At 37.8% G+C, this 23,764-nt stretch overlaps 1 long non-coding RNA gene across 2 annotated transcripts in view; it reads right to left on the bottom strand.

Annotated features, from left to right (window-relative positions):
- Positions 1 to 23,764, bottom strand: part of LOC146863587 (uncharacterized) — a 46,221-nt gene that overhangs the window by 10,600 nt on the left and 11,857 nt on the right. Inside the window, exon 1 of one of the 2 annotated variants that reach the window (XR_014969015.1) lies at positions 12,198 to 12,587. The exons of the other annotated variant lie outside the window; for it this stretch is intronic. This is a non-coding gene — a long non-coding RNA (uncharacterized LOC146863587). Of the gene's footprint in view, positions 1 to 12,197; positions 12,588 to 23,764 lie in introns of those variants that run through there. 2 annotated transcript variants of the gene reach the window in all.

Raw genomic sequence — 23,764 nt, 5'->3', positions numbered from 1 at the left:
CATATAGTAATTGTTCATTAACTGGAATTTGAGGATATATGTTGTCATCTGTATTTATATCTGTTTGGGGTAGAATCAATGGTTCAACTGTAATCTTTTCTGTCTCAATGTTTTTTAGTGTTTTATTATATCTATTATGGTGAAAGTCAACAGTGCTTTTAATTTCTAAATACCGTTCATAATATGTTTTTTTGTGGCCAATTATTAGATGTTCTACTCTCCATGGATAATAAAGCATTATCAATTCGTGATAGTAATTTTCAGAGTCATTTTCTTTGTTAAATCTACAATAGCGAATTATTTTAGGGTTTTTTCGTTTTATATAGTTATTTTCTATTATTTCTTCTTGTATATTAATTGTAAGTTCTTCCTCATCTGAGCTATAAAAGTTATTTTCTGCGAGAAAATTGTCATGGTCTGTTTCTTCTTTCCCCTTCTTTTTTTTTTTCTCATCATACCTAGATGCATAGTCAGCTAATGTACAGGTTTCTAAATTTTCTGGGCGTTTGCTGTACTTTACCATAATATTTTCAAATTGTATTTTATGAGAAGTATCGGGCAATAAATTAATAGTCTCTATATCTTTTAATAAGTATGTATGCTTTTCTGGTGGGCTTGTATTAATGAATACAAAAGAGCGAGAACTTTTCCGTAATGGAATTTGAAGTATAAGATAAGCTGCCTCTTGTGCACTTATTTCAGTACAGTTTAAGAATTTGTTACCTATATGCTTAAGTTGATCTTTTATGCTAGGATTGTGATATACTTCTTTTGCAGCTTGTGCAATTATTCTGCTCATCCCACGTTGAGATTTACTAATATATGAAACTATATATACAGCACATGCATATGCATCTAAGATGTATTGGATATCTATATTTGCTTGCCATGCTTGTAAAATTGTAGTATTGTAGTTATTTATAAAGCATTCAGCTGGTGTTCTTTTGAGAAAAATTGTTTTTTTCCCTATCATTGACTGTATACACAAAATATACTGTTTTAAATCTATTTGCATTGTAGTTAAGAACTCATCAAACGTATAACTTTGGAAGTCTTGTGTGTTCATAGTTAGATGTATTAGTTCAATTTGTTGAAGGAGTTCTTGATTAGTTTTGTCTAGTTCTAATTGTTCTAATATATAAGTTTCAGGCATGGGATATTTTGGGTATTGATATTTGCATGTTCTTTTATGCTTGATCCTGCAATTTTTTGTATGCCCATGCCTTTGGAGGGGTATGAAAGGCTCTATGTTTGGATCTTGTGTCTTTGCACATGTTATATACTTATTTATAAAAGTAATAACTTCACTGAGCTCAGAATTTTCATATTGTGGTGCATTCTCTATCCATATTATAGCATGTATATGTGGTGATCCCCGTTGTTGGAATTCTACTCTATAAAAGAAATCTAAAATTTTGCCAATTGGGTTACTTTCATGTAATAAAATACAATTAAATAGCTTTCTAACTTGAAAATCAAAATGCCTTGCACATGTAATTGGATTTTGTTGGATTAATGTGCATTTGGTTTCCCATGACATACTTGCAAATTCTTCTTTTGTACATTCTTTTTTTTTCTCAGTACGTAATAAAATATTGATTAAATGATACCATTTTGTTTCTGCAGCTGATAAAGTAAAAAAAAAAGTTGGTATTCCCAATTGTCTTATCATAGCAAATAGGTCTTTTTTGCATTGCTCCCAATATGGTGGTGAACTACGTATAGTTTTTAGTATTTTGTACCCCTCATTATATTGGAGAATACTGTTTAATTTTTCTTTTATGTCTTTTGCAGTTATAATCTTCCCATTATTAAAGTATTTTCGAAGTGAGATGTATATTTTGCTATGTATTTGTTTTATACGTAATTTAGCCAATTTAAAGAAAACATTTGTTATAGACTTTGCTACTCTTTGATCATGACTTCTTAATTCCCATTGACATATTGTGCTATAATGTATTGGTACATGCCTTTCTTTATTAGTTGGTCTTCGCTTTCCGCAAAATATTGTAGGGAAAGCTAAATATTCTGAATCTATATCTTCATATAGACCTCTTGGTGTGTTATGCTCTGCAGGTGCTAAATTTAGAATATTTATGTTTTCTGTAGTTATTGTTTCATTAGTTAGCATAGTATCTAAATTTCCTGTGCCAATGTTGTCTTCAGAATCTGATGTATTATTTGTATCTGAAGTGTCATTACAAGGTGGTATATTTGGCGCTGTATATTCCCAATCAGGATTAATGGTAACTCCATATTCTTTGAACATACTGCTATTAGTTGCTAGATATAGAGCTGCATGTTTTACTTTATTTGGGTGAACATTTTCAAAATGGGTATAAGATTTATAACTTAATTTTCTTTTCAATTTAATGGGAATGGTCATGTAATCGTTGATTTGCCTTGGTAAAACAGTAACAGTTCTCATAACATCAGCAGGTACATTAACTACTGCACCTGAGAGACATTTTTGGAATCCACGTGGTAGTGTTCTAATTTGTACAAAAGGGATTCTTGGTGCTACTAATCTTTCTTCTAAATTATGCAAGTGTAAGGCTGCAGGGATATCTGGAAATGACATTTTATTATAAATAGAACAAGGTGGTATTTTTGTTTTTTGTAATATAGCTATAACATGTTTTACATATGTCATCTGTTTGTAGTTCACTAATGTTACATGTTATGAAATTTTCGTTACATCTAATATTGTTTGTTTTTTGCAAATTTTGCTTATGCCACAATTGATTGCAAATAGTGCACGCATACTCTGGACCATAGGTTATTTGGTCCTGAAAGTCATTAATTATGCTGTTTGTTATTTGTAACCTTTGATTAATATCTGTGCTGTGTATTATTTGTTTTTGGTGTACGCTTTCTTTTTCTTGTATTTAGCTGAACTTCTATTGTACTACTTTTTACAGCATCATTATGTGTAAATGTGTCTGTTCCCACATTGGTATTGCTATTTTGTACAGTAGAATGTAAAGTTGTTTTTTTGTGGATGGTAACTGTGTCCAAACTTGCATCTTCTACTTCTATTGTACTACTTTGTACAGCATCATTATGTGTAAATGTGTCTGTTCCCACATTGGTATTGCTATTTTATACAGTAGAATGTAAAGTTGTTTTTTTGTGGATGGTAACTGTGTCCAAACTTGCATCTTCTACTTGTATGTTTGTTGTTGGCATATGGGTTAATGCAGTAGAAGCTATCTTTGTTTTATGAACATATAATTTTTTTTGAAACTTCATTCTACCTTTGCTGTGGTTTTTTTGCGTTGACTTAAGTGAAGCTGGCATAATTGTGTTTATTTTCACTGGTGTTAATTGTAAAGTAACAGTTTGTGAATGTGTTAGTATTTCTTTATCAACTACCTTTCTAATGTAATCTATCAGTCCATCAATAGTTTCAATCCGTATAGCAAAACATGTTCCATTTGGATGAGGTTTTGCATTTTTTTCTTGGCTATGCGAATGAAATGTAAAATATGCCTCAAGAGTTTTAAATACAGAAATTGCATAGTTTCCTATACCTATTAACCCACCAGTGTCATCATTAATAGTTGAAGCTATTGTTGTTAAAAATATGTCATTTGTAAGTAGTTCCTTTTCAGTTATTTTGCTTTGAAATCCTTTTTTAAGCTTTATAGAATATATTATGCTATTGTGACATATGTAATTTGGTAAATTATGTTGATCACAATCATCTGTATTTAGCGCGTGCATTTCTGTATTTAAAGCATCTGCAAGATCCATAATGGTACGCAAATCTAAAGTATTCCAAGTAGATGCTGGTTTACAGTAGTTATGGATAATAGCAAATACAGTATTTGTTAGAGTTTGTGGATTTGGTGATATGTTATTAATATTGATCTCTTCCGGCTGTTTTTGTGTTATATTGAAAGTATGTGTTTGTTGTGTCGCTTGTGTTAAAATATCAGCATTGATGTTGATATTGCCAGTGTTTGTTACTGTTTTTGGCAATATGCTATCGGGCATACTTTCTGGGACTAATAATGTATTACTTTCAGTAATACGGATATCTGTATGATGGCTATTATCTGTATATGTGTTTGTCTGTAAATTAGTTTTTGATGTATGTTGTTTGGAATGTATGTTTATACATGTGAGTGTTTTCTTAACGATATCTGCATATGTGTTTGCAGTAGTACTCTTCTGTGGTATACTATTACATTGTGGTATACTCATGTTACTGCTATTAGTTGTAGACAGTGTTTTAGGTGTTGTAGTAAGAGTAAAAAGTGTACCTGGATATGTTGTAGTACTAATCGTATTTAATGATGTTGATGGCTGTTCTAAATTTGGCAAAAGGCTGTTATGTATTGTAATGTTGTTTTTGGCTGTTTGTATACGTGTTTGAAATGCGTGTGTAAAAAAATTGCTACATGCCTCAGTTGAATGCACATAAATTTTTTTAAGCAGGGCTGTAGTCATATTTTTTTCATTAGTGAGTATGTGTTTTTGTAGCGATTCTTTTTTAATTGTACTTATATGTATAGGAGTTAATTCATATGCTACACAATTACGTTTGGGGGACTTAAGACTTTGTGCAAGTTTTGTAATGTAGTCTATAATTTCATAAAATGCCATTTGTATAGTAATACATGTGCCATTCGGGTGAGGCATTCCTGTGTTGTCGCGGCTATGTGAATCAAATACATAATATGTATTGTTATTATTTACAATGGATATAACATAAATATCCATGCAAAGTAAAACACCAGAATGCAAATCTAGTGCAGCTTTTAATACTGTTTGCATGTTTGGTGAAGATGGCTCAAAATGTGTCAATATGTCTCCATAAGAAGGTTCTTTAAGTTTAAGTGCATATATTAATGTATTGTGTTGTATAAAATTAGGCAAATCGTCAGGGTGCATAAGCTGGTGTTTATTAATCGAATGCATATCTTTATATAACGCATCACCTAAGTCCATAATGTAATGTAAATCTTCTACGGTCCATGTATTTGCAACTTTGCAATAGTTGTGTATAATTGCAAATGTGCTATTTGGCAAACATTGTCTGCCTCTTGAATTACCAGAAAATCGAACATTACCCTGATGATAATCAGCCTGCAGTACCCTTTTCATATTTATAATTACAGTAAGTTTGCTATAAAATTGTTGGACAAATACTGTAGTGTGCAGGTTAGAATTGCACACTATGTATTCCCTCGGTGTGTAGAAAAAGCAAATATTAATTAAATGGTTTTAATATGGTACCTTGATTAGGAATTATCAATCTATGCTGTAATGCTAAAATATGGGCCTGTGTTACGCTACAGTTTTTAAATGAGAATAAATGTACATTACATCTATGTATTTTGTCTTTGTTTATCTCTACTTCTATATTATATATCTTTCTCTATATATATAGATAGATATATCTACCTATCTGTATATATATATACACTGTTGTTACAAGTACTTAGCTAAACATAATAGTTATGTACTTTTACCTCGATGTTGTTAGGTCAAGGAGTTAGCAGCGTGCGATTTTGAGGGCAAGAATTGAAAATCTAGGAAAAAGGATAACAAACATTAATAAGTGTAAAATAATGCCATAAATTAAACTTTAGTCTTATTCAAAAAATTAAAAGTAGTAAATTAAAGTGTTTAATAGAGAAGGTGTATTGTTCAGCAAGTAGTAATATTGTCATACAGTATTAATATAGAATGTAAATAAGCATGTATTAAAGATTGTGTATTAGGGAGTATTAAAGTGTTGTGTGCATTAATGTGTAAAGACACTTTTTGTGAATACAGTGTAGTGTGTGTGTAAATAGTGTGTGTAGACGTTGTGTCTAAGCAGACTATGTGTGTTAAACAGTATGTGAATGTGTGTGTGTGTAACAAAATATGTTTAGCAATATGTACAAAGTAATTGTTTGTTAAGACTATTATAGTATTACTAGTAGAGTTATGCTGGATGTTAATATTCTGCTAATACAGAAATAGTAAGTTGTGAAAGTTATCTGAAATGGGGGGAATGTTCTTGGAGAATAATACTGTAGGAGTTCCATATTTGCTGTTAGTTGCATGCTTAATTTCCAATCACCAGGAAAGTTGCATTTTTTCGATAAAAGTTTTGTGGAATTGTAGAAGGTAAATAATAAAGTGAACGATAGTGAAGAAGATATAGTTTATATAGATATGTGATACAGAAAATGTGTAAGTGTATGTTAGAGTGCGTGTGTACTAGAATGTGTTTGTGTGTGTTCAAAAGTATATTAAGACTATGTGTTATATAAAGTAGGTGCTAAATAGTGTTCAGTAGTTAAAATGTTAGAGGCAGTAGTAATGTGTGTGTGTTGGAGAGTGAGTAGTAATGCGTGTAATAGGTAGTGTGTTTTTTAGAGAGCATGTATTAGAGAGTGTTTCTTATAGAGTATTTTTTAGACAGCATGTGTTAGAGAGCATGTTGCAGAGAGTGTATGTATAGAGTGCGTGTGTTGTAAAAGTGATTGGTAAAAAAGGATGACTGTCCAAACTGTCTCTAAAGTGTGTATGTAATGAATCTATCGTCAAAGTATGTATTAGGGAGTATATTTTGAATTATAAGGATGTATAATTAATGAGGTTATCGTTGTTACAGAAAATAAAAAATAGTAAAGAAATCTGCAATCTAAATTAAGAAATAGTGAAAAAGTTGCCAATGCCTCACCGAAGTGACCCAATAGGAGTTTGCAGATTGGTTCTCACCTGCACTCACTTTATCATCATTAGCTCTTGTCAACTAATAGTGCACCACGGTCTTTGCAGCATGCTCTCTGTACTATGCTTTTAGTATCACAATCTTTATGCCATGCTCTTTGCACCATGCTCTTTGCACCATACTCTCTGCACCATGCTCTCTGCACCATGCTCTCTGCACCATGCTCTCTGCACCATGCTCTCTGCACCATGCTCTCTGCAGTACGCTATCTGCACTACGCTCTGTGCACCATGCTCATAAGTGTGGTATAGAGAGAGTGTGATACAGAGAGTGTGATACAGAGAGTGTGATACAGATAGCGTCATACAGAGAGCGTCATACAGAGAGCGTAATACAGAGAGCGTAATACAGAGAGCGTAATACAGAGAGCGTAATACAGAGAGCGTAATACAGAGAGCGTAATACAGAGAGCGTACTACAGAGAACGTAATCCGTAGAGAGAAATAGAGATAGAGTCATATAGAGAGCATAATCCAGCGGGCTTCGTAGAGTAATACAGAAAGAGTAATATAGAGAGGGCAATACAGAGAGGGCAATACAGAGAGGGCAATACAGAGAGGACTAGGCGGAGAGGGCTAGGCGGAGAGGGCTAGGCGGAGAGGGCTAGGCGGAGAGGGCTAGGCGGAGAGGGCTAGGCGGAGAGGGCTAGGTGGAGAGGGCTACGTGGAGAGGGCTAGGCGGAGAGGGCTACGCAGAGAGGGCTACGCGGAGAGGGCTACGTGGAGAGGGCTACGTGGAGAGGGCTTCGTGGAGAGGGCTACGTGGAGAGGGCTACGTGGAGAGGGCTACGTGGAGAGGGCTACGTGGAGAGGGCCACGTGGAGAGGGTTAGGTGTAGATGGCTATCAAACATAGTTAAGTATGAACGTAGTGTGTTATATTAACAAAGTATAAAGATGTATAGTCCATGGTGTGGTTGTAGCAAATGGTGGTAATTCTTGTCCCTGTGTGTAAGCTAATTGTACTGTTATTAAAAGAGTAACAAAAAGCAATGGGAATGTACTAAAATGTAAAAAGGACTTCCCCTTGCTATGCACTAGCGTAAATCTTCTAAAAATGCCTTGCATATTTGTAAGCGAAATCAGGAACTGCCCAGCCTAGGCTGCCATTAATCTGCATTATGTATCAGTTATTATGTGAAAATTGCAAACGGACATATTATTGCAGTGGGTTGAGGGGGAAGGTGTGCTGTGCAATGAAATGGCACTAACATTAATGGCTAATGCACAATTGATCACTAAAATCTACGTAAGTTGCTAAAGTTTTAATGCAGCACATTTTAATTTTAAATTCTTCGTACTGTTCATGTTTTGTCTGTACGTATAACAATCTAGAAATATGTGTACGTAAAAAGCATTGCTCAAATCAAATGAATGTGTGAGAGGTGCACGCAAATAAACAACATTTTACAAATACAGCCTAGCCTGCCATTATTCTGCATTATGGCAGTGGGTGGAGAGGGGAGGTGCGGTGTACAATGACATGGCACTAACATTATTGGTGGGAAGTAATGTGTTAAGAGAGTTTGTGTGAAGACAGAGTGTAGTGTGTGTGCGTAGATAGTGTGTGTGTAGACGTTGTGTCTAATCAGACTATGTATGTTAAACAGTATGGGAAAGTGTGTGTAACCCAATAGGTTTAGCAATGTGTACAAATTAATTATTTGTTAAGACTATTATAGTATTACTAGTAGAGTTATGCTGGAAGTGACTATTTTGCTACTACAGCAATTGTAGTTTATAAAAGTGATCAGAAATGTTGGGAATGCTGAACTGAAACTATGAGTTTATAGAGTGTGTAGCCAGCATGTGTACAGAGAACATGTATTGAGCTTTTGCATGTGTAAAGAGTATGTATAGAGTGCATGTGTTGTAAAAGTGAATGTTAAAAGTGGATGACTGTCCAAACTGCATCTAAAGTGTGTATGTAAAGATTATGTAGTTCAAGTATGTATTATGGAGTATTATTAGAGTTATAAGGTTGTATAATTAATGAGTTAAGCCTTGGTAGAGCAAGTAAAAAGTAGTGTAGAAATTGGCAATGCAAAGTAAAAAGTAGTGCAGAAGTTGACAATGCCTCACGTAAGTGACCCAATAGGAGTTTGCAGATTGGTTCTCACCTGCACTCACTTTATCATGATTAGCTCTTGTCAACTAATAGTGCACCACGTTCTCTGCACCATGCTCTCTGTACTGTGGTCTTAGTATCACGATCTTTATGCCATGCTCTTTGCACTATGCTTTCAGCATCATGCTTTCTGCACCATGCTCTCTGCACCATGCTCTCTGCACCATGCTCTCTGCACCATGCTTTCTGAAGTACGGTATCTGCATTATGCTCTATGCAGTATGCTCACAAGTGTGGTACATAGTGTGGTACAGAGAGCGTCATACAGAGATCGTAATACAGAGCGTAATACAGGGAGCATAATACAGGGAGCGTAATATAGGGAGCGTAATACAGAGAGCGTAATACAGAGAGCGTAATACAGAGCGTAATACAGAGAGCGTAATACAGAGAGCGTACTACAGAGAGCGTACTACAGAGAGCATACTACAGAGAGCGTACTACAGAGAGCGTACTACAGAGAGCGTACTACAGAGAGCGTACTACAGAGAACGTACTACAGAGAACGTAATCCGTAGAGAGTAAGAGAGATAGAGGAATATAGAGAGCATAATCCAGCGAGCTTATTAGAGTAATACAGAAAGAGTAATACAGAAAGAGTAATATAGAGAGGGTAATACAGAGAGGGTAATACAGAGAGGGCAATACAGAGAGGGCTAGGCGGAGAGGGCTAGGCGGAGAGGGCTAGGCGGAGGGGGCTACGTGGAGAGGGCTACGTGGAGAGGGCTAGGCGGAGAGGGCTAGGCGGAGAGGGCTAGGCGGAGAGGGCTAGGCGGAGAGGGCTAGGCGGAGGGGGCTAGGCGGAGGGGGCTAGGCGGAGGAGGCTACGTGGAGAGGGCTACGTGGAGAGGGCTATCAAACATAGTTAAGTATGAACGTAGTGTGTCATATTAACAAACTGTAAAGATGTACTGAATGATTTGTAAATTAAACTTCTATAAAAAAGGTGTAAAATGAAGCGTTGTGAACGCACCAAAAAGTGCAAAAGTACACTGATATTGCTCTATTTACGCCTGAAACAATAGGCATACATGCTTTTCATTCCATTAGACTGTTATTCCTGTGAATCACGTTATACCGTATTTTCGCGGTAATGGCAACGGATCCAATACCACTGAAAACTTCAAGGCGGCATGCCTTTGAATCGATAATTGTTACATGCAGCATAATTAAAGTTATGTCAACGTACTGGCCCTGTTTAATAGTTACGTTTAAATGCGTCGAAAGCCGTGAACATAAGAAGTGCTGCGGCCCCCCCAAAAAAAACCTGATTTATCCGCTAAAGTTCCTATGCAGCGCAATCACAATTCAAACTCTTTGTACTGTTAACTATGTGTGTAAAGCGTACGGAAACAACATATTAAAATGACAGGCTAGGCTGCCATTACTCCGCATTATGGCAGTGGGTGGAGGGGCGAGGTGTGCTCTGCAATGAATTGGTGCTAACATTATTGGCGGCAGCACAATTAAAATATAAAGTCAACATAAGGCGCTGTAAATGTTAAGCAGCAAACAGTACATGTGAAAGTCTCCGTACTGTTTCTATTTGGTCTGTGCGTATAGTAACCTATAAGTCTGTGCACGTTAAAAGAGCTTCTCAAATAAAACTTTGCGAATAGTGCACAGTAATCAACATTTTACAAATCCCGCCTAGCCTGCCATTACTCTGCATTATGGAAGTGGGTGAAGGAGGGAAGTGTGCTGCACAAAGACATGTCACTAAGATTAATGGCAGCAAGTAAGTAGAAAATTAAGACTCTAAATTTTCGAGGCACTTTACAAAAAATGTTCACTGTATGGAAGCAAAAAAACACTAAGAAGGCATATTAGAGCTTGCCAAAACGTACATGCAACACTATATATAAAATCTTTTATCAAACTGTTAGATATGTGCATATTAAAAAGATGAAAAAAGTGCCCGTAAAAAAGTGAAAAAAAGCAATTTCTGAAGGTCTGATTATGAATTTTCGGATACAACGTCTAGGTACTGTCCGTTGTTAAAACTAACACATTTTCTATGAGTAGTGCACGCCAATAAACCACATATGTACTGAATGCTTTGTAAATTAAACTTCTAGAAAAAAGGTGTGTAATGAAGCGTTGTGAACACACCAAAAATTGCAAAAGTACACTGATATTGCTCTATTTACGCCTGAAACAATAGGCATACATGCTTTTCATTCCATTAGACTGCTATTCCTGTGAATCACGTTAGAACGTATTTTCGCGGTAATGGCAACGGACACAATCCCCCTGAAAACTTCAAGGCAGCATGCCTTAGAATCGATAATTGTTACATGCAGCACAATAAAAGTGATGTCAACGTACTGGCCCTGTGTAATAGTTACGTTTAAAAGCCTCGAAATCCGTGAACATAAGAAGTGCTGCGGCCCCCCCAAAAAACCTGATTTATCCGCTAAAGTTCCTATGCAGCGCAATTACAATTCAAACTCTTTGTACTGTTAACTATGTGTGTAAAGCGTACGGAAACAACATATTAAAATGACAGGCTAGGCTGCCATTACTCCGCATTATGGCAGTGTGTGGAGGGGCGAGGTGTGCTCTGCAATGAATTGGTGCTAACATTATTGGCGGCAGCACAATTAAAATATAAAGTCAACATAAGGCGCTCTAAATGTTAAGCAGCAAACAGTACACGTGAAAGTCTCCGTACTGTTTCTATTTGGTCTGTGCGTATAGTAACCTATAAGTCTGTGCACGTGAAAAGAGCTTCTCAAATAAAACTTTGCGAATAGTGCACAGTAATCAACATTTTACAAATTCCGCCTAGCCTGCCATTACTCTGCATTATGGAAGTGGGTGAAGGAGGGAAGTGTGCTGCACAAAGACATGTCACTAAGATTAATGGCGGCAAGTAAGTAGAAAATTAAGACTCTAAATTGTCGAGGCACTTTACAAAAAATGTTCACTGTATGGAAGCAAAAAAACACTAAGAAGGCATATTTGAACTTGCCAAAACGTACATGCGACACTATATATAAAATCTTTTATCAAACTGTTAGATATGTGCATATTAAAAAGATGAAAAAAGTGTCAGTAAAAAAGTGCTCCTAAGAATAACTTATTCTGTGTTGAAAATGAAAATAAAAGTACAACATATATACGCAATGGACTGCAAGTGAAACATGAGCGATAAATGTGTAGAAGGAAGGATTGTAAATGCGCAAAGTTTCCCAATACAGTTTTTTATTGCAAAATAATTATCTAAGTTTAAGAAAACAATGTAAGTACAGAAAGCACATAAAAAGCACAAAGTACTGAAAGCACGATAATGCAAGAGGCTCTTTAATTTTGCTCGGGATGAAGTCACTTACTTGTTTTCCAACGATCGTATCGGTCCGCTCTCTCGAAGTATACCTGCTGGTTTTTCTTCAAGAAATGTTTCTAACAGTTGCTTGGCTCCTTTAAATACTGTAAAAGAAAAAAAAACGCTGGTTACTTAATTAAATCACAGAAGAGAGACCACTTTGTAGTTTAAAAGAGCATGTAGGTGAGATGTTGTTAAGGATGTTGCTGTCTGGCAGTATGTAAATTGTAGATAGGAGTCTGTCCCGAACAATGAAAGGATAGTGGAGGTTGTGAATCGTTAGTGCTGATGTGCGAGTTGGGCCTATTTAGAATAACAAAGCATGGTGTTCGTCGTCTGCGAGCGAGATGGCTCCAAGTGGTCTGGCTCTAAAACAAAAAAAAAAAAAAAAGGTTAGTTAAAGAGAATCTTAAAAAAGTAAAAAAAACACACAATTTTACTTACCTTGAACCTTTTGCAGCACAAACATGACACGATATGGCCTATTTATACACATTAGATAAAAAGTATTTACAGCATGAAAATACACAAGATGTTTTACCTGACTTTAACAAACAACATCCGTTGAACCCAGGAAACACAAGATGGGCACGAGGCTGTAAGAGGTGACTAACGCCACACTATCTTAACACGAGCATGAGAAGTGCGGCCAAAGCAATGTAAAATGTTCACTAAGACGCGACCCCTAATCAAATGGCGAATACCAATAAAAAATGAAATAGGGCTACCTGTAACCGCAAACCCGTCCATCGACGACGGCCAAAGCTGCCCATCGAGGAACGAAGACGCCAAAGCACGGGGCACACCTTGAAAGTAAAGAAAAATACATATTAGTACAAAAATTGCAAATAAGTTACCTACAAACGCAAACCTGGCGATTCACGGCTGGCAAAGCACTCCATGCAGGAAGGAAGACGCCAAGACACGGGCCACAAGACGGTACCAACAAATACATGGCGGACACAAATGAAAGGCCAAATGGGTTACCTGGAAACGCAGAGCTGTCCATTGACGCCTGGCAAAGGTGTCCATGCCGGAACGAAAACGTCAAAATACGGCCCACAGCTACAAAGTTAAAAGAAATACAATTTAGTAAAACAATTCAAAACGCATAGAAAATAAAATAAGCAAATGCAGCACTTACTTCTATAGCTTCTGTGAGGATATCCCCAACGTCCGTGTACTTTCATTTAAATACGTGCCACACCCTGACGTATAAAAGGTAGCGAAAAGCACATTCGACAAAATTATAAAGAAATTGTTCAAATGTTACGGATATTTGTTTTGCAACCTCAAAATCAATTGTATGAGCCTTAAAAAAAATAATAAACGCAATGACACCACAAACATGAAAAGAATATTAATATAAAATCGCTGTCGCATAAGAGCCAGACAATCCGTACAATAATATGTGGCACTGCTATGTTTTCTGTAACTGCGAAATACTTCCTAAAAGCATGAAAATTAGAGCAACTTATAACAAACCACAAACTATATCTATTAGTATTTCTTCGAAAAAAACGAACTTACCTTGCAGCCAGGAAACACGAGATGATCACGAGGCTGTAAGAGATGACTAACGCAACACTATCTTAACACGGGCATGAGAAGTGCGGCCAAAGCAAGAGAATGTTCACAATAAGACGCAACCTTAAATCAAATAGCCCACACCAATAAATAAAAAATGAAATAGGGCTACCTGTAACCGCAAACCCGTCCATCGATGACGGCCAAAGCTGCCCATTGAGGAACGAAAACGCCAAAGCACGGGGCACACCTTGAAAGTAAAGCAAAGTCCAGATTAGTACAAAAATAGCAAATGAGTTACCTACAAACGCAAACCTGGCGATTCACGGCTGGCAAAGCACTCCATGCAGGAAGGAAGACGCCAAGACACGGGCCACAAGACGGTACCAACAAATACATGGCGGACACAAATGAAAGGCCAAATGGGTTACCTGGAAACGCAGAGCTGTCCATTGACGCCTGGCAAAGGTGTCCATGCCGGAACGAAAACGTCAAAATACGGCCCACAGCTACAAAGTTAAAAGAAATACAATTTAGTACAACAATTCAAAACGCATAGAAAATAAAATAAGCAAATGCAGCACTTACTTCTATAGCTTCTGTGAAGATATCCCCAACGTCCGTGTACTTTAATTTAAATACGTGCCACACCCTGACATATAAAAGGTAGCGAAAAGCACATTCGACAAAATTATAAAGAAATTGTTCAAATGTTACGGATATTTGTTTTGCAACCTCAAAATCAATTGTATGAGCCTTTAAAAAAATAATAAACGCAATTTCACCACCAACATGAAAACAATATTAATATAAAATCGCTTTCGCATAAGAGCCAGACAATCCGTACAATAATATGTGGCACTGCTATGTTTTCTGTTACTGCGAAATACTTCCTAAAAGCATGGAAATTATAGCAACTTATAACAAACCACAAACTATATCTATTAGTATTTCTTCGAAAAAAACGAACTTACCTTGCAGCCAGGAAACACGAGATGATCACGAGGCTGTAAGAGATGACTAACGCAACACTATCTTAACACGGGCATGAGAAGTGCGGCCAAAGCAAGACAATGTTCACAATAAGACGCGACCTTAAATCAAATAGCCCACACCAATAAATAAAAAATGAAATAGGGCTACCTGTAACCGCAAACCCGTCCATCGATGACGGCCAAAGCTGCCCATTGAGGAACGAAAACGCCAAAGCACGGGGCACACCTTGAAAGTAAAGCAAAGTCCAGATTAGTACAAAAATAGCAAATGAGTTACCTACAAACGCAAACCTGGCGATTCGCGGCTGGTAAAGCACTCCATGCAGGAAGGAAGACGCCAAGACACGGGCCACAAGACGGTACCAACAAATACATGGCGGACACAAATGAAAGGCCAAATGGGTTACCTGGAAACGCAGAGCTGTCCATTGACGCCTCGCAAAGGTGTCCATGCCGGAACGAAAACGTCAAAATACGGCCCACAGCTACAAAGTTAAAAGAAATACAATTTAGTAAAACAATTCAAAACGCATAGAAAATAAAATAAGCAAATCCAGCACTTACTTCTATAGCTTCTGTGAAGATATCCCCAACGTCCGTGTACTTTAATTTAAATACGTGCCACACCCTGACGTATAAAAGGTAGCGAAAAGCACATTCGACAAAATTATAAAGAAATTGTTCAAATGTTACGGATATTTGTTTTGCAACCTCAAAATCAATTGTATGAGCCTTTAAAAAAATAATAAACGCAATTTCACCACCAACATGAAAAGAATATTAATATAAAATCGCTTTCGCATAAGAGCCAGACAATCCGTACAATAATATGTGGCACTGCTATGTTTTCTGTTACTGCGAAATACTTCCTAAAAGCATGGAAATTATAGCAACTTATAACAAACCACAAACTATATCTATTAGTATTTCTTCGAAAAAAACGAACTTACCTTGCAGCCAGGAAACACGAGATGATCACGAGGCTGTAAGAGATGACTAACGCAACACTATCTTAACACGGGCATGAGAAGTGCGGCCAAAGCAAGACAATGTTCACAATAAGACGCGACCTTAAATCAAATAGCCCACACCAATAAATAAAAAATGAAATAGGGCTACCTGTAACCGCAAACCCGTCCATCGATGACGGCCAAAGCTGCCCATTGAGGAACGAAAACGCCAAAGCACGAGGCACACCTTGAAAGTAAAGCAAAGTCCAGATTAGTACAAAAATAGCAAATGAGTTACCTACAAACGCAAACCTGGCGATTCGCGGCTGGTAAAGCACTCCATGCAGGAAGGAAGACGCCAAGACACGGGCCACAAGACGGTACCAACAAATACATGGCGGACACAAATGAAAGGCCAAATGGGTTACCTGGAAACGCAGAGCTGTCCATTGACGCCTGGCAAAGGTGTCCATGCCGGAACGAAAACGTCAAAATACGGCCCACAGCTACAAAGTTAAAAGAAATACAATTTAGTAAAACAATTCAAAACGCATAGAAAATAAAATAAGCAAATGCAGCACTTACTTCTATAGCTTCTGTGAAGATATCCCCAACGTCCGTGTACTTTAATTTAAATACGTGCCACACCCTGACGTATAAAAGGTAGCGAAAAGCACATTCGACCAAATTATAAAGAAATTGTTCAAATGTTACGGATATTTGTTTTGCAACCTCAAAATCAATTGTATGAGCCTTTAAAAAAATAATAAACGCAATTTCACCACCAACATGAAAAGAATATTAATATAAAATCGCTTTCGCATAAGAGCCAGACAATCCGTACAATAATATGTGGCACTGCTATGTTTTCTGTTACTGCGAAATACTTCCTAAAAGCATGGAAATTATAGCAACTTATAACAAACCACAAACTATATCTATTAGTATTTCTTCGAAAAAAACGAACTTACCTTGCAGCCAGGAAACACGAGATGATCACGAGGCTGTAAGAGATGACTAACGCAACACTATCTTAACACGGGCATGAGAAGTGCGGCCAAAGCAAGACAATGTTCACAATAAGACGCGACCTTAAATCAAATAGCCCACACCAATAAATAAAAAATGAAATAGGGCTACCTGTAACCGCAAACCCGTCCATCGATGACGGCCAAAGCTGCCCATTGAGGAACGAAAACGCCAAAGCACGGGGCACACCTTGAAAGTAAAGAAAAGTCCAGATTAGTACAAAAATAGCAAATGAGTTACCTACAAACGCAAACCTGGCGATTCACGGCTGGCAAAGCACTCCATGCAGGAAGGAAGACGCCAAGACACGGGCCACAAGACGGTACCAACAAATACATGGCGGACACAAATGAAAGGCCAAATGGGTTACCTGGAAACGCAGAGCTGTCCATTGACGCCTGGCAAAGGTGTCCATGCCGGAACGAAAACGTCAAAATACGGCCCACAGCTACAAAGATAAAAGAAATACAATTTAGTAAAACAATTCAAAACGCATAGAAAATAAAATAAGCAAATGCAGCACTTACTTCTATAGCTTCTGTGAAGATATCCCCAACGTCCGTGTACTTTAATTTAAATACGTGCCACACCCTGACGTATAAAAGGTAGCGAAAAGCACATTCGACCAAATTATAAAGAAATTGTTCAAATGTTACGGATATTTGTTTTGCAACCTCAAAATCAATTGTATGAGCCTTAAAAAAAAAAATAAACGCAATGACACCACCAACATGAAAAGAATATTAATATAAAATCGCTTTCGCATAAGAGCCAGACAATCCGTACAATAATATGTGGCACTGCTATGTTTTCTGTTACTGCGAAATACTTCCTAAAAGCATGGAAATTATAGCAACTTATAACAAACCACAAACTATATCTATTAGTATTTCTTCGAAAAAAACGAACTTACCTTGCAGCCAGGAAACACGAGATGATCACGAGGCTGTAAGAGATGACTAACGCAACACTATCTTAAGACGGGCATGAGAAGTGCGGCCAAAGCAAGACAATGTTCACAATAAGACGCGACCTTAAATCAAATAGCCCACACCAATAAATAAAAAATGAAATAGGGCTACCTGTAACCGCAAACCTGTCCATCGATGACGGCCAAAGCTGCCCATTGAGGAACGAAAACGCCAAAGCACGGGGCACACCTTGAAAGTAAAGAAAAGTCCAGATTAGTACAAAAATAGCAAATGAGTTACCTACAAACGCAAACCTGGCGATTCACGGCTGGCAAAGCACTCCATGCAGGAAGGAAGACGCCAAGACACGGGCCACAAGACGGTACCAACAAATGCATGGCGGACACAAATGAAAGGCCAAATGGGTTACCTGGAAACGCAGAGCTGTCCATTGACGCCTGGCAAAGGTGTCCATGCCAGAACGAAAACGTCAAAATACGGCCCACAGCTACAAAGATAAAAGAAATACAATTTAGTAAAACAATTCAAAACGCATAGAAAATAAAATAAGCAAATGCAGCACTTACTTCTATAGCTTCTGTGAAGATATCCCCAACGTCCGTGTACTTTAATTTAAATACGTGCCACACCCTGACGTATAAAAGGTAGCGAAAAGCACATTCGACCAAATTATAAAGAAATTGTTCAAATGTTACGGATATTTGTTTTGCAACCTCAAAATCAATTGTATGAGCCTTTAAAAAAATAATAAACGCAATTTCACCACCAACATGAAAAGAATATTAATATAAAATCGCTTTCGCATAAGAGCCAGACAATCCGTACAATAATATGTGGCACTGCTATGTTTTCTGTTACTGCGAAATACTTCCTAAAAGCATGGAAATTATAGCAACTTATAACAAACCACAAACTATATCTATTAGTATTTCTTCGAAAAAAACGAACTTACCTTGCAGCCAGGAAACACGAGATGATCACGAGGCTGTAAGAGATGACTAACGCAACACTATCTTAACACGGGCATGAGAAGTGCGGCCAAAGCAAGACAATGTTCACAATAAGACGCGACCTTAAATCAAATAGCCCACACCAATAAATAAAAAATGAAATAGGGCTACCTGTAACCGCAAACCCGTCCATCGATGACGGCCAAAGCTGCCCATTGAGGAACGAAAACGCCAAAGCACGGGGCACACCTTCAAAGTAAAGAAAAGTCCAGATTAGTACAAAAATTGCAAATAAGTTACCTACAAACGCAAACCTGGCGATTCACGGCTGGCAAAGCACTCCATGCAGGAAGGAAGACGCCAAGACACGGGCCACAAGACGGTACCAACAAATACATGGCGGACACAAATGAAAGGCCAAATGGGTTACCTGGAAACGCAGAGCTGTCCATTGACGCCTGGCAAAGGTGTCCATGCCGGAACGAAAACGTCAAAATACGGCCAACAGCTACAAAGATAAAAGAAATACAATTTAGTAAAACAATTCAAAACGCATAGAAAATAAAATAAGCAAATGCAGCACTTACTTCTATAGCTTCTGTGAGGATATCCCCAACGTCCGTGTACTTTAATTTAAATACGTGCCACACCCTGACGTATAAAAGGTAGCGAAAAGCACATTCGACAAAATTATAAACAAATTGTTCAAATGTTACGGATATTTTTTTTGCAACCTCAAAATCAATTGTATGAGCCTTAAAAAAAAATATAAACGCAATGACACCACAAACATGAAAAGAATAATAATATAAAATCGCTTTCGCATAAGAGCCAGACAATCCGTACAATAATATGTGGCACTGCTATGTTTTCTGTAACTGCGAAATACTTCCTAAAAGCATGGAAATTATAGCAACTTATAACAAACCACAAACTATATCTATTAGTATTTTTTCGTAAAAAACAAACTTACCTTGCAGCCAGTAAACACGAGATGATCACGAGGCTGTAAGAGATGACTAACGCAACACTATCTTAACACGGGCATGAGAAGTGCGGCCAAAGCAAGACAATGTTCACAATAAGACGCGACCTTAAATCAAATAGCCCACACCAATAAATAAAAAATGAAATAGGGCTACCTGTAACCGCAAACCCGTCCATCGATGACGGCCAAAGCTGCCCATTGAGGAACGAAAACGCCAAAGCACGGGGCACACCTTGAAAGTAAAGCAAAGTCCAGATTAGTACAAAAATAGCAAATGAGTTACCTACAAACGCAAACCTGGCGATTCGCGGCTGGTAAAGCACTCCATGCAGGAAGGAAGACGCCAAGACACGGGCCACAAGACGGTACCAACAAATACATGGCGGACACAAATGAAAGGCCAAATGGGTTACCTGGAAACGCAGAGCTGTCCATTGACGCCTGGCAAAGGTGTCCATGCCGGAACGAAAACGTCAAAATACGGCCCACAGCTACAAAGATAAAAGAAATACAATTTAGTAAAACAATTCAAAACGCATAGAAAATAAAATAAGCAAATGCAGCACTTACTTCTATAGCTTCTGTGAAGATATCCCCAACGTCCGTGTACTTTAATTTAAATACGTGCCACACCCTGACGTATAAAAGGTAGCGAAAAGCACATTCGACCAAATTATAAAGAAATTGTTCAAATGTTACGGATATTTGTTTTGCAACCTCAAAATCAATTGTATGAGCCTTTAAAAAAATAATAAACGCAATTTCACCACCAACATGAAAAGAATATTAATATAAAATCGCTTTCGCATAAGAGCCAGACAATCCGTACAATAATATGTGGCACTGCTATGTTTTCTGTTACTGCGAAATACTTCCTAAAAGCATGGAAATTATAGCAACTTATAACAAACCACAAACTATATCTATTAGTATTTCTTCGAAAAAAACGAACTTACCTTGCAGCCAGGAAACACGAGATGATCACGAGGCTGTAAGAGATGACTAACGCAACACTATCTTAACACGGGCATGAGAAGTGCGGCCAAAGCAAGACAATGTTCACAATAAGACGCGACCTTAAATCAAATAGCCCACACCAATAAATAAAAAATGAAATAGGGCTACCTGTAACCGCAAACCCGTCCATCGATGACGGCCAAAGCTGCCCATTGAGGAACGAAAACGCCAAAGCACGGGGCACACCTTGAAAGTAAAGAAAAGTCCAGATTAGTACAAAAATAGCAAATGAGTTACCTACAAACGCAAACCTGGCGATTCACGGCTGGCAAAGCACTCCATGCAGGAAGGAAGACGCCAAGACACGGGCCACAAGACGGTACCAACAAATACATGGCGGACACAAATGAAAGGCCAAATGGGTTACCTGGAAACGCAGAGCTGTCCATTGACGCCTGGCAAAGGTGTCCATGCCGGAACGAAAACGTCAAAATACGGCCCACAGCTACAAAGATAAAAGAAATACAATTTAGTAAAACAATTCAAAACGCATAGAAAATAAAATAAGCAAATGCAGCACTTACTTCTATAGCTTCTGTGAAGATATCCCCAACGTCCGTGTACTTTAATTTAAATACGTGCCACACCCTGACGTATAAAAGGTAGCGAAAAGCACATTCGACCAAATTATAAAGAAATTGTTCAAATGTTACGGATATTTGTTTTGCAACCTCAAAATCAATTGTATGAGCCTTTAAAAAAATAATAAACGCAATTTCACCACCAACATGAAAAGAATATTAATATAAAATCGCTTTCGCATAAGAGCCAGACAATCCGTACAATAATATGTGGCACTGCTATGTTTTCTGTTACTGCGAAATACTTCCTAAAAGCATGGAAATTATAGCAACTTATAACAAACCACAAACTATATCTATTAGTATTTCTTCGAAAAAAACGAACTTACCTTGCAGCCAGGAAACACGAGATGATCACGAGGCTGTAAGAGATGACTAACGCAACACTATCTTAACACGGGCATGAGAAGTGCGGCCAAAGCAAGACAATGTTCACAATAAGACGCGACCTTAAATCAAATAGCCCACACCAATAAATAAAAAATGAAATAGGGCTACCTGTAACCGCAAACCCGTCCATCGATGACGGACAAAGCTGCCCATTGAGGAACGAAAACGCCAAAGCACGGGGCACACCTTGATCGTAAAGAAAAGTCCAGATTAGTACAAAAATAGCAAATGAGTTACCTACAAACGCAAACCTGGCGATTCACGGCTGGCAAAGCACTCCATGCAGGAAGGAAGACGCCAAGACACGGGCCACAAGACGGTACCAACAAATACATGGCGGACACAAATGAAAGGCCAAATGGGTTACCTGGAAACGCAGAGCTGTCCATTGACGCCTGGCAAAGGTGTCTATGCCGGAACGAAAACGTCAAAATACGGCCCACAGCTACAAAGATAAAAGAAATACAATTTAGTAAAACAATTCAAAACGCATAGAAAATAAAATAAGCAAATGCAGCACTTACTTCTATAGCTTCTGTGAAGATATCCCCAACGTCCGTGTACTTTAATTTAAATACGTGCCACACCCTGACGTATAAAAGGTAGCGAAAAGCACATTCGACCAAATTATAAAGAAATTGTTCAAATGTTACGGATATTTGTTTTGCAACCTCAAAATCAATTGTATGAGCCTTTAAAAAAATAATAAACGCAATTTCACCACCAACATGAAAAGAATATTAATATAAAATCGCTTTCGCATAAGAGCCAGACAATCCGTACAATAATATGTGGCACTGCTATGTTTTCTGTTACTGCGAAATACTTCCTAAAAGCATGGAAATTATAGCAACTTATAACAAACCACAAACTATATCTATTAGTATTTTTTCGTAAAAAACAAACTTACCTTGCAGCCAGTAAACACGAGATGATCACGAGGCTGTAAGAGATGACTAACGCAACACTATCTTAACACGGGCATGAGAAGTGCGGCCAAAGCAAGACAATGTTCACAATAAGACGCGACCTTAAATCAAATAGCCCACACCAATAAATAAAAAATGAAATAGGGCTACCTGTAACCGCAAACCCGTCCATCGATGACGGCCAAAGCTGCCCATTGAGGAACGAAAACGCCAAAGCACGGGGCACACCTTGAAAGTAAAGCAAAGTCCAGATTAGTACAAAAATAGCAAATGAGTTACCTACAAACGCAAACCTGGCGATTCGCGGCTGGTAAAGCACTCCATGCAGGAAGGAAGACGCCAAGACACGGGCCACAAGACGGTACCAACAAATACATGGCGGACACAAATGAAAGGCCAAATGGGTTACCTGGAAACGCAGAGCTGTCCATTGACGCCTGGCAAAGGTGTCCATGCCGGAACGAAAACGTCAAAATACGGCCCACAGCTACAAAGATAAAAGAAATACAATTTAGTAAAACAATTCAAAACGCATAGAAAATAAAATAAGCAAATGCAGCACTTACTTCTATAGCTTCTGTGAAGATATCCCCAACGTCCGTGTACTTTAATTTAAATACGTGCCACGCCCTGACGTATAAAAGGTAGCGAAAAGCACATTCGACCAAATTATAAAGAAATTGTTCAAATGTTACGGATATTTGTTTTGCAACCTCAAAATCAATTGTATGAGCCTTTAAAAAAATAATAAACGCAATTTCACCACCAACATGAAAAGAATATTAATATAAAATCGCTTTCGCATAAGAGCCAGACAATCCGTACAATAATATGTGGCACTGCTATGTTTTCTGTTACTGCGAAATACTTCCTAAAAGCATGGAAATTATAGCAACTTATAACAAACCACAAACTATATCTATTAGTATTTCTTCGAAAAAAACGAACTTACCTTGCAGCCAGGAAACACGAGATGATCACGAGGCTGTAAGAGATGACTAACGCAACACTATCTTAACACGGGCATGAGAAGTGCGGCCAAAGCAAGACAATGTTCACAATAAGACGCGACCTTAAATCAAATAGCCCACACCAATAAATAAAAAATGAAATAGGGCTACCTCTAACCGCAAACCCGTCCATCGATGACGGCCAAAGCTGCCCATTGAGGAACGAAAACGCCAAAGCACGGGGCACACCTTGAAAGTAAAGAAAAGTCCAGATTAGTACAAAAATAGCAAATGAGTTACCTACAAACGCAAACCTGGCGATTCACGGCTGGCAAA

The sequence above is a fragment of the Triturus cristatus genome, chromosome 2_1 (assembly GCF_964204655.1).
Source record: "Triturus cristatus chromosome 2_1, aTriCri1.1, whole genome shotgun sequence".
In the NCBI taxonomy this organism is placed as follows: Eukaryota; Metazoa; Chordata; class Amphibia; order Caudata; family Salamandridae; genus Triturus; species Triturus cristatus.
This window is presented reverse-complemented; position numbering and strand designations above follow the sequence as displayed.